Source organism: Carassius auratus, chromosome 16 (genome assembly GCF_003368295.1).
Source record: "Carassius auratus strain Wakin chromosome 16, ASM336829v1, whole genome shotgun sequence".
Classification (NCBI taxonomy): Eukaryota; Metazoa; Chordata; class Actinopteri; order Cypriniformes; family Cyprinidae; genus Carassius; species Carassius auratus.
Window position 1 is genome coordinate 5,555,103 of NC_039258.1, and position 12,374 is coordinate 5,567,476.

At 35.2% G+C, this 12,374-nt stretch overlaps 1 pseudogene; it reads left to right on the forward strand.

The window, feature by feature from the left end:
• The first annotated feature begins 1,848 nt into the window (after positions 1-1,848).
• LOC113115886 (protoporphyrinogen oxidase-like) lies at positions 1,849-11,678 on the forward strand (annotated as a pseudogene).
• Positions 11,679-12,374: the final 696 nt, after the last annotated feature.

Here is a 12,374-nt window from a genome sequence, read left to right on the forward strand (position 1 = left end):
AAGCAAAATGCAACAACAATTTTAACATTTCTATGATTTTGTTGTTGTTTTTGGCATGAAATGTGATGTTTTTAACAGCGTTCTTGAGATGGAAATGTGCTTTGTGCACCTGTCTTTGCATGTCTTCTCTTTCCAGGGACGAATGACAATTGACATGGAGCTTCACCTTCCCAAAAATGCCAAAATCCTACCCAAGTCCAACCCATTAGTCCACTATGACGTGTTCCTTTATAAAGTGCCCAAATCGCCAGCGCACGGGAAGGTAAAGCACAGGGTGAGATGGGAGGACTGTAAATACTGTGTGTACGAGTCTCCCTTCTACAGGCCCATCAGCACACGCTCACTGCCTGCAATCATCCACAAGAGGACCTCGCAAGGACATGCCATGCACTCTGAGCAGAGACTATGATCAACATAAAGTTGTCCTTATGGTGCTGGATCAACACTATACTATCTTAATAAAATGGTGCTCAGATAGTAAATATGTAGTATCAGCTGAATGTAATAAGATCAGGAGAAGCCATTCTCTTAATACTAATTAAAAGCACTGTACCATAATGCATGAAATGCACAGCGAATGTTTCTCCAAATAAGATGGTCCCTGAGCTAAGAATTTATCATCGGCAGATTGTTTAAAAAAAACTTTTTCTGCAAACAATAAATCAGACTTTTAAACAGATCGCCTCTTGTTTTTGCACACATGCACTTTTTGTAATTTATAGCATGGTAAACAGGTTTAGAAAACGAATGAAAGCTACCACACGATCCACTGCGAAGTATGTGACACACTAAAAGCCTGCAAGAAAACACAGAAGACAATCTATGACAAATGTATTTATGAAATTTTAAAGAGCTTTACGTGACTGAATTTAAATTCAAAGCAGGTCCATTGCATGAGGACTTAATTTACCAAGCTACTTTCCTCATGCTTACCAAATACGGACAATCTGCCGAACCTGATCTCCGTTTATGAAGTGATGTGTTTTGTGTAACAGCATCGAAGTATGAGGTTCTTACACAGCTCAAGGCAACTTCTTTGTTATGGTAAGTACCCCTAAAACCCCAGAGCCGAGGTATGTATGAGTGTGAACAACGACGTGTGGTCAGAGGGGCCTCCGCAATACCAGAAGCAACAGGACCGTCTCTTGAACCAAAGGGAGCTCCAGGGCCTCTTTGTGTCACATGGGATTAAATTAGCACAGTCCATTAGCTTCTCAGTGACACAAAGCTACTGTGGTCTGCTAGTGAAACCTAATACACACACACACTCTGTGTCAAAGTTTTGTTTCTCACATATATTACATATTTGTATTTCATAGATCACAGAAAAACTTTAATATTCTCTACAATTAATGTAACTAGTGGGGGCCTAATTATTAAACTAAAAATCACCCAAAGTCCACCATGATGCAAAAGTGTAATTTGTCAACAACAGTAGCACTAATTGTCTACAAGTGAAATAAATTCTATAAGAATAGCAATAAATAAGTAAAAAGCAAATATGTTCAAACTCGATTCAAATATTATTTAAAAAGTTCAATAATTAAAACGAGGTATATTTTTAATACAAGGCTCCAAAATATGTGAAACAAATGCATAATGTATTTCATACATGTATATTAGCAATTAATTATATATTTGCGCTCTGTGTTTAGAGATAACAAAATGCAACACATCTCTGGCAGTCATCTGAAAAAAAGACAACAATTTAGTAAAAGGCAAGAAAACGGTTACTTATTATCATGGCATGGTCTTTTCTGTCATCTAGTGGTGGAGTATTCCTTTACAATATACTGAGTTAATATACAAACAAGTGCAGAAAGGGATGGGACTTTTATTTTGATACACTCGAACGCTTTTCTCTTTGTGGGCCCTGTCCCAAATGGCACACTCCGGACTTGTGGACTTCCTCAGAGTCCACAATTTGGTGACGTCATGTAGTGCAGGACCCTTGGCGCGAGTCCACAAGGATGTATTGAGAGGTATTTTTGGGACAGACTCGATCGGGTTCGGGGATACAAATTTAACACACAATAAACGTGCGCGAGTTTCAGATGAATTTACAGGTTTAAATATAAATACTAGGTTTACATATGTCTCAGTAAAGCAATGACATTCGGTTCTATTTAATGAATCATAATGCGGTTGTATTATTCAACGCGCTATTATTATGTTTGAGATATCAACCACTGGTCGATGACCATACTGCTTGTATAAACTGTACGTAACAAATGGTAAAATATACACCTAGGTCATAAAAACCGTAATGATATTAATTTAGCAGTTGTTTTGGGTTTTAGCCAAACCTTTCAACATTATTTTGTCTTTCTGTTAATACCCTGTCAGCAAAGAAAAGTGAAATATATCAGAAAGTCCGCAAACATTGTCATTAATCTTTCTTTACATGTTGTTATTTTCATGGATGTTTTGTAGTGTTTCTGTTATATAATGATATAAAATATGCTGTGAGACTTGCCTCAATATATTTTTGTTACTTGACATATATGTTTATATTTTAAGATTTAAGTTTAACTGTCCAATTAACAGATAATGGCCAGTTGGTATTGGGGGACTATATTTTTCTTTGCTCTTTTGTCTGGATATGATAAATGACAGCAGAGTCACCTTATCTGGGGCCACCCCCCGTCACTCCCATCCCAACAGCATTCTTAAACACCCTTCCTTCCTAATTATTATCTTTCAAGTCTAGTTAACTGTCAGAGATGCAATAAATATCTATTATGACCAAGTGGCTGAATTTGGCTCAGCTTTAATGTTTATTTTCTTTCTTGGATCAGGAAAGGACAGGTTACATGCTTTATCAGTAGCTTCAGTGTAATAATGCTTTTTATATTATTTACTCATGGACTTGCTGATAGATCGTTGACGTTTTAGACACTGGTCAGTCTTGTTGCAGGGTTGGTAGTGTTTGGAGCTGAATGCAGAAGGTGGTAGCAGTGCTTGGTGGGGGGATCGGGGGTCTGTCGGCCTGTCATCATCTGAGCAAGAGTCCTAATGTCTCCAAGGTAAAGTATCCACCTATAATTTCCATAAAATCTTTAGTCAATCTGCATTTATTTGCAGATTGAACAGTTTATGATTATGATATTGGTAAGATTATTGTTTTTTGAAAGATATATTATGCTCATTATAAGGCTGCATTTATTTGATCTAAAATACAGCAAACAGTAATTGTATTACTATTGAAATTAAGTCTTTTCCATGTTAATGTGTTTTAAAATAGAATTTATTACTGTGATGGTAAAACTGAAATATAAGCAGCTGTTAGTTCAAACTTCAGTGTCTGAAATCATTCAAATATTATTCTAATATTTTGTAATGTTATTAATGTTTTCACTGTCACAGATTCTTGCAGAATAAAAGCATAAAAAAGGTATAGTCCCCAAACTTTTTAACAGTAGGGTAGGTTTAATGTTAAGATAAAAGGCTCTTCAGTTGAAAAATGTAATCCACCTTTTACTGTGTCTAGTGTTTTTATCATTTAGATCAGGGTTCTTCTCATTCCAAGAGCCACTTGTCACCTAATTAATTAATGTGGAACATTTATTCTTAACTTCTTAACTTAACTCAAGAATAATAATTTTGGGGTCAAAATTGAAAGCCGTTAATTTAACACCACAGGCACAACTTTCCTAAAAAGCAAATAAACATTCCCTGCAGGATTTCTCATGGTTCAGAGCTGCTTTGAAGCCTCAGGATCTAGACAGCTTGCAATCATTGATGAAGCAATGACTTCGTCAGTTTTTAATCTGAAATTTTGCACTTGGTCATGAAGATCAGCAGCACAAATTTTAAGTCAAAATAATAACAAATGTCCTCTAACACTGTACACCACACTCCACCTCTGCTGATGTAGATCATACTGCTGGAGAAATCTGGGAGATGTGGGGGTTGGTTGAGCTCCATACGGAGAGATGATGGGGCCGTGTTTGAACAGGGACCACGAGGCATGTGACCTGCTGGTGCTGTCGGCCGGAACACTCTAAATTTGGTATGCAAATATATATTAATGTGCATGGTCATGGAGAAATCTATGTGAATTTTAGAATTTTAATTCATCACATTCAGGTAATATCTGATATTATAATTGGTTTGGAAAATCAGTTACTACCAACTTAACAAAAATATTGGGTTGTACCTGTACTGTAAAAATTACTGTAGCTCTACTTGCTAGTATAAAATGGGGAGTCAACAGGAATGTTCATTAAATAGTTAAGTTTTATAATAATAAACATAATCATAAGGTAAATTTAATTGAATATTAACATTAATTTTCAGTCAACGTTATACAAAAATTTAATTGGTCTCACCCAGTTTAAGATCATGTTAGTTTTGGACATTGTTAATGTTGTTCCTTTGCATAGCCACAAGAGGGCCACCATACATTAATTATAGTCCTTATCAGATGCTTTTATCCTAACAGATGAAGAATATCACAAATGATATTAAAAGCCAATAATATAGAAAATAAAAAAAGATACCCCCCCCCCCCCTATTTATTTTTTTCTATTATAGGAAGTGCTGTAAAAAAGCAAAATTCTGAAATATTGTTACAAACTGTAGTTTAAACTGTTTCTTTAATAATACATTCTTCTATAATAATACATCACTTATTCCTGTGATGGCAAAGCTGAATTTTCAGCAGCCATTATTTATGAAATTATTGTAATATGTTGATTTCCTGCACAGGAAATATTCTGTATTATTATCAACCATGATACGTTTTTTTTTATCAAAATCCATTAATGAATAAAAGGATAAAAAGAACAATAGTAATTTGTAATAATAATCTTTGTAACATAATACATGTCTTTACTGTCACATTTGACCAATTTAATAGGTCCTAGCGAAATAAAATAATTAAAATATGATAAAATAGTACTGACCTCAAACGTTTGTACTGTAGATTGCAGTACCTAAAGACAGTGCTAAACCAATACTATATATAATTCAATCTCTGTTTATTCCTAATATTATTTAAATTTCCTTACATATGCATTATTAACTCTGATTTACCTGAAGTACCTTAAGGAAATGTGCAAACTGCATTCCAGGAGACAGAAAAAACTGTATTTATCTACTTTTCCTCAGGCTTTTAAAGATAAATGCTCATATTTATGAAGACTTTTCTAGTTATTGTTTTCTTGTGCAGGTCTCTGAGTTGGGTCTTGAGTCTGAAATCCTGCCTGTTGCAAAGGATCATGTGGCGTCTAAGAACCGCTTCCTGTATGTGACGGGACAGCTGCACAAAGATGCCATCGGGACCTGGGTGAGAAGAAACTCCATTCTGTGTGCAGCTACCTGTTTGAATTCAGAAATATTTCTTATCTTGTTCTCCTTTCCTCTAGTGGGATTATCCGCACCATCCCTCCTTTCTCCCGACCCATAATTCAGAGCGTTCTGAAGGAGATACTGATCAGGAAAGGGAGAGAGGAAGATGAATCTGTGCATGCGTTTGTGTCCAGATGACTGGGTTCTGAGGTGAGAACTAGCATGAAGAATTAATGACCTGTTAAATGATCCATGCTGTCCTTGTCCTGTGTGACATGCTTTGCTGCCATGTCAAATCAGTCTCAAGTGTGTAGCGACAGGAGAGAATCTGAGGCCACCTGATTGTCTCTCTCCATGCAGCTGGCTGATGTAGCCATAGACAGTCTGTGTAGAGGAGTTTTTGCTGGAGACAGCAGACGGTTGAGTGTACGGTCCTGCTTTCCACCTCTTTATGTGTTGGGCATGCTGATGGGTTCAGGTGAGGGCGTAGAAGGGCTTTTAGGCAGAAACCTAGTGTTCACCTAATCTGCCACCATGCAATGCATTAATATGACTTTGGATTTATATTTGCTTCTTTTAAAGAGCATTTTAAAGAGCATTTCAGCTAAATGTTTAAGACAAATGTGTATCCTTTTGGCCTTTATATTCTGTATATTAACAATAATAATTATCATTAACAATCATTCTGAAAAATGTTATAAAAATACAATTAATAATAATAGCAGCAAACAAAATAATTTTAATAAAAAAAATTTACAAAACGTGTTTCTAAATAGTTTAATATTGTTTAAAAATGTTGTTGTCGTAATTGAATGTAGCGCTATATAATGTATTATCAATTTAATGGAAATATATATCCATTATAGCAATTGTATTTGCAATTCGCATATAATGATGACATTACGTTATGATATTTATATATTCATGGTTACACCTTTAAAAACCATAATACATAAAAGTTTTTATTTACTTTTTTAAATAAATTTTATATTTGTTTATCATTAATAGGTAATTATTTATTAAGCTTTTATAATGTATTTTAATCGTGATTGCAATTACTTATGGATAATTTATGTTTATAATTATTTATTTAAAAGATTTTGGAATTTGTTGTTTATTATAAAGATTTTAATATACCTTCTGCAATGCATTATTGATCAGATTTTATAGAAAGTGTTACTGATTAATGTTTGTTTGTATTCATATTATATAAGGAGGTGGTCCTAAAATAGTCCCTTCTGACCTGGCAAAGAGAGCATCTAAAGAGTCCTGGACTCAGTGGTCTCTTAAAAGAGGCACGCAGGCATTCCCAGAGGTCTTGGAGGACATGCTGAAGAGACGAGAACGAGTGGAGCTTCATCATCATGCCAAAGTGAAGAGTCTGAATGTGATCGGTGGATGCTGGGAGGTGAGATGATGGCCCAGCAGGAAGACATAACATATTTTGACATTCAACCTAGATGGACTGACTGAACATATTTTAGTCCATCAGTTCACGGAAGAAACTGAGTGTTGTTAAACTAGTTTTTAAATATATATTTTAAATAGATCAAACTAGATGAAGGCATCTCTCTGAAAGCTGATCATGTGATTTCTACACTACCTGCATCAGGTAAATCCTCTCATTTTACAGTGGTGTACTCCAATGTTTCCTATTGTGGTACACAGCATTTTTTGCTTCATTTTAATTGCTTGTAATTTAGTGAGTTTATTTAATGAATGATACAAGTTGAAAAAAGTCCAATAGAAATGCGTTAACATTCACATTTACTGTGTGAAATCTCACGTTCAATTCACATAGCGTCTTCCCAACTGAAGTTAAATGCGATCACTGCTGCTGTGGCGCTGTAGATTCAGACACTGCTCTCTACCCAGACAACATGTGTATTAATAGAAAGTAGATTTTTACTTTCATTTATTTATGTATTTTTATTTATTTAACCAGAATTGGCCTCTGTGCTGCCCCCTGCTGCTCAACCCCTGTCAGAACAGCTGCGATCCATCACTTCTGTAAATGTTGCTGTGGTGAATTTGGAATATGAAGGCTTCATCCTTCCTGTTACCGTAAGACTTCACTCAGTGATTTTAAATACATGAGAAAAAAAATAATGTAGACCCCTTAACCATTAAACACTCAAGTCTTGTTGTTGTTTTTTTTCAGTTCATATTCTCATTGCCTGGAAGATCTTTCCTGACTGTACATACATCAGTACTTTATGTATGTTTACTCACTTTTAATATTGAGTAATTTATTTCAGGGCTTTGGACATTTGGTGCCTTCCTCTGAAGATCCTGGTGTGTTGGGAGTGGTGTACGACTCTGTTCCCTTTCCACAGCACAGTCGGAGTGGAGGATTGACAACTAGACTGACGGTGAGACTGACCTCTCATATACAGAAAGGTTTTTCTACCTTCTACGTTCAGTAGATTTTTATATATATATATATATATATATATATATATATATATATATATATATATATATATATATATATATATATATATATAGAATAGAATAGTTTTATTCTGCAGACACCTTAAATTTGCCAAAAGTGACCGTAAATACATTTACATTGTTACAAAACAGTCAAAAGCTAAAAGTAATGCAGCACATCTGTTTTCAACAGTAATGATAATAATAAATGTTTTTTGAGCATCAAATCCGCATATTGAATGATTTCTGAAGACTGGAGTAATGATGCTGAAATTTCAGCCTTGTCATCACATCACATTTTAAAATGCATTAAAATAGAAAACCGCTATTTTAAATTGCAGTCTTATTTCACTTTTTATTTTTATTAATTCATTTTTTTATTTAGCAATTTTGAGCAAATGAATACAACCTTGGTGAGCATGAGACCTTTGAACAGTAGTGTACAGTTTATTTTACATTATCTACAAATATAAAATGTATTTTCATAGGATATTATTGTTAAATGTGTATTATAAAATATTTTATTATTTTTATTATAAAATAAAAAGGTAGAGCATTTAGGTGGGGACAAGGCTAAAAATAGGAAATCTGGCAAAACATAAAGAAACTAAATTGAAAAAACATTGTTGAATATTTGCCGGTTTAGAAAATGAACCTGATGCTCTGGAAGGTCTCTGGAGAAGTGCGTCTCTAAACCAATAGCCCCATCAGTGATTTGTGAGTCTCTTACATGAATTCTTCTCCCTTCCCCTATCAGGAACATATTACATGCAGTAATAAAAATAGCCTTCGGTACTCGCCTATGGTGCTCACAACAACAAAAATTGCCAATGCATTATTAATTTCTCCCTCACTTAAATCATTATTAATTTAATAGTTAGTTGTCCTTTGCTTAGAGCATGTTGTTTTTCCTCTGCTTGAAAACACCTCTATAGTGGACAGGCTAAAAACTTCTAGATTCAGAGTGCCATTAGAAGAGCTGAAATATGCTTTGAGCAGTGTTAGCAACCTGAATAACATAATGCTACTCCCTCCAGCTGGGGATTCAGTCCTCCTGTGAGTGGATGTTATGAGGATGATCCAGCTGTTATCATCACAGTAGCCATTTCTGTGAATGGTGTTATTTTCTAGGGTAATTACTAGCAGTTTGTGTGTGTGTGTGTGTGTGTGTGTGTGTGTGTGTGTGTGTGTGTGTTTGAATGAAGGTGATGATGGGGGGCGCGTGGTTTGTGCAGATGTTTGGTCATCCTGATTCAGTGACGAAGCAGACACTGTTGGATCGAGCCACCCAGGCTGTGACCTCTCACCTGGGCGTAAACTCTCAACCTGTATGGAGCTGCGCCGCTTTACACAAGGTGAGACTGTGTGTTTAAATAACGCAAAAAGCCATTGAGGCTGCGCAGTACAGCGATTTTACAACATGCAAAGCGGTGTGCCTTAAACCCCACATTCTCTGTAAACATGGCCGTGAGTAGCTTATTACTATTATAAAATATGCAAATATAAATAAAACAACATATGCTCATTGGAAATACATGCCTCTATACATTTCAGCAAAACTCAAAAAACTTCTTATTCAGATGAATCGCTGCAGTTTCCAGTTGAAATCCAAAGTTTTCACCGACCAACATAAATGTATTTTGTAAATATGAACACATTTTTGACTGCAAACTTCTCTGGAATTGGAGGTGTATTTTTTATTTATATTTTTTCTATAAATGTTATATGTAAATATTCAAACAAACATAAAAACTGTTATTTTTATGGATACATAAGTGAAATTATATATTAATAAAACTAAAAATTATAGATTTGTAAGACAATTTATATTTTCATTAAGGATAATTAAAAAAACTAAATAATACTAAAATATAATAATAATAATACTAACAATAATATGTGTTTTTGTTTGTTTTATGTATATATGTGAATATGTCTGTAAACATGGCCTTCAGTTGGTTATAGCTGTTATGAAATTGCAAACGTGAAATAAAGTTGACAAGGTTCAGTTACTACTACTACTACTAACATACTAACAATAATATTTTTTAAATACTATATATATATATATATATATATATATATATATATATATATATATATATATATATATATATATAACAATTTTTTTTAAGGAACACATATTATGGAACACTTTTCTTGCTCTTTTGAAGTAAGAGTCTGTTCATTAAAAAGTGTTGAGTCAATCATAACAAAGCATTTATACATGCAATTCCTAAAGATACTAAAATAGCAAAAATATCCAGTGTAATTCTCCGGGTCAGAGAAAGGGTGTAAAACATTTGTGTAAAACTAAATTAAACCGTTTGGTGGATCTGTGAAGAAAAATTAAATTGCTACAAAAGTCTAGAATATGGCCCCATTAGTTCACATTCACCTGAAGAACGTCCAAAAAATCTTTACTCTCCAAGCTCTGGCTTGAGTCAGCCATGCATAGCATCAGCTTTATGGAGCTAACAGCCATCACATGCCCTCAGTCGTCTCTCTGGGGTTCTGTTCTGACATAAATCAAGGCAGATAGTCCATTTCTTTAAACAGTCCCCCTGCCCTCCCTCTCTGTGGTTCTGGGAGTTCAGTGGGGGCTCCGGGAGGGTCACTGATTTCAGGCCGGAGATGACAGACTGGCACTGGGGGGGCGAGAGGAGCAACTAGCTGCTCTACTTCATTTCTGACTGACTTCTTCTTAATTATATGGTCATAGAGCAAGAAGAAAATTTCCACCTTACTGTGCCCACACACACATACTCTTACATTTTTTCATGCTACATTGTCTCATTGTCTTTTGAACAGTTTAATTACCCTTATATACTCTCACAAAGAGAAGAGATATTCAGGCTTCTACTTTATCTGGAATCTCATATATGAAAGAGTTTCTTTTTTTTTTTTTTGATTAATGAATGTCATTTCTTCTGTGTTTTTCTCTGCTCTGTCGTTCCTGTTATTAAATTATTTTATCTCTGCCATTCTCTTTTCAGAACTGCATCCCGCAGTATCATTTAGGACACTGGAAACGACTTGGTGAGTTATTAATCACACATACTCTTTCCACTATCCTTTCTCTGAGTCATGTAAATGAGAGACAGTTGTGTGTGCCATTTTCTTATTTTCAGAGAAGATGAGGCAACACATCAGCAACCACAATCTGCCCCTCACACTGGCGGGAGCTTCCTACGATGGTGTCGCTGTCATAGATGTTGTATTTAGTGGGTGGGCTGCAGCTGAGGGTCTCATTGGGAAAACATGACGTACACAACTTCATTTGGTCTGCTTTTGTTGAAGATTTAGGGCTTTGTGAGATGTATTTTGTGATTCCTGAGAAGGAATCTAGGCTGAGATGAAGTGCCATCAGATCAGGCTGCACTAAATAATAAAACATTTTGTACTGAAAATTTCACACCATTACTCTGAAGTGGTTTCAATGGCAAATTTACAACTTATATTTTGCATTTGAGCCAAGCAGCAGATTGGAAATGGCTGTGACCATCTGCATTGTCATTGATTTTCAAAGGGCAAAAAAATTCAAAGTATACTATTACTCCGAGAACCAGACCTTTAATGGGTGATTGAGAGCCATTTGTTTTGCATTTCTCTTAATGTGTCACAACGCCTTGATTTGTGATAATATTATATCACAGAAATGCACAAGTATGCCTTTTTGCCTTTTACATGCAGTAAATGTGAGACATGAGTGAATGCAATTTTATTTTGCATTGTTACATTATGGATCCACATGCAATGGAGACTGATTGCACTGTTTTCAGCCTTAGGTGCTTATGGTGAATGTGACTTTTTGTGTAATATGTAACTCGGCAATAATTCCATGACATATTTTTTTTCTGACAACCTCTTAATAAATGATAATGTGTTTTTGTGTGATTGTCTCAGAGCAATGGCTCTTTGAGTATGATAAATAAATGAGATGTGTTTGGTTTGATGTGTGTAATGTGGTTAAATTCTGACAGTAAATTCCAATTCAGGAGTGCCAGTTCAGTTTACAGCAAAGATGCTTGCAGCTAAACAGGAGTTATGATTAATAAAACAGAATTAAATGAAATATTTAATGTTCAAATTACACAAGTTCACCCCCTGAAACCATTATCTGATAAATGGCAAGTTCACCTTGGAAAATGATTGTATGCAATGACACGCTTCTGTTGTTTTCACCTCTGGGTCTGTTGACAGCTCACTTGGAAAGTTATTCGACAGAAGGTACAACATCGAACAAAGACAAAGAAAGCTGCGCCTGCCAGCAACCTTGAAATGTATTGTTCCTCATTGGTTTCGTAATTCGCACTTTTTAAGTGATTTCCCTTCCAGTCTGGCTCACACCGCTGCGATTTTGATCGTCAATACTTGTTGAAGAGAGGTGTGCCATTACTTTTTCAATTGGATTTATGATAAATTGTGCAAAAAATCCCAAAGATGTACATTGTAGAACCCAAGCCATTTGCAGAACCAGAATACCACCTAGCAACTGCATAGCACTGTGACGAAAGCACTCAACTCATCTAAGCATCAACCCAGCAATGAGTTTTGTATGGTCAAACACTATGTTTGAGATGTAAAATCTGAATGTTTCTTAGGGATTTTATGGTACATGTAACCGTTATTACGAGGTAGTAATAACG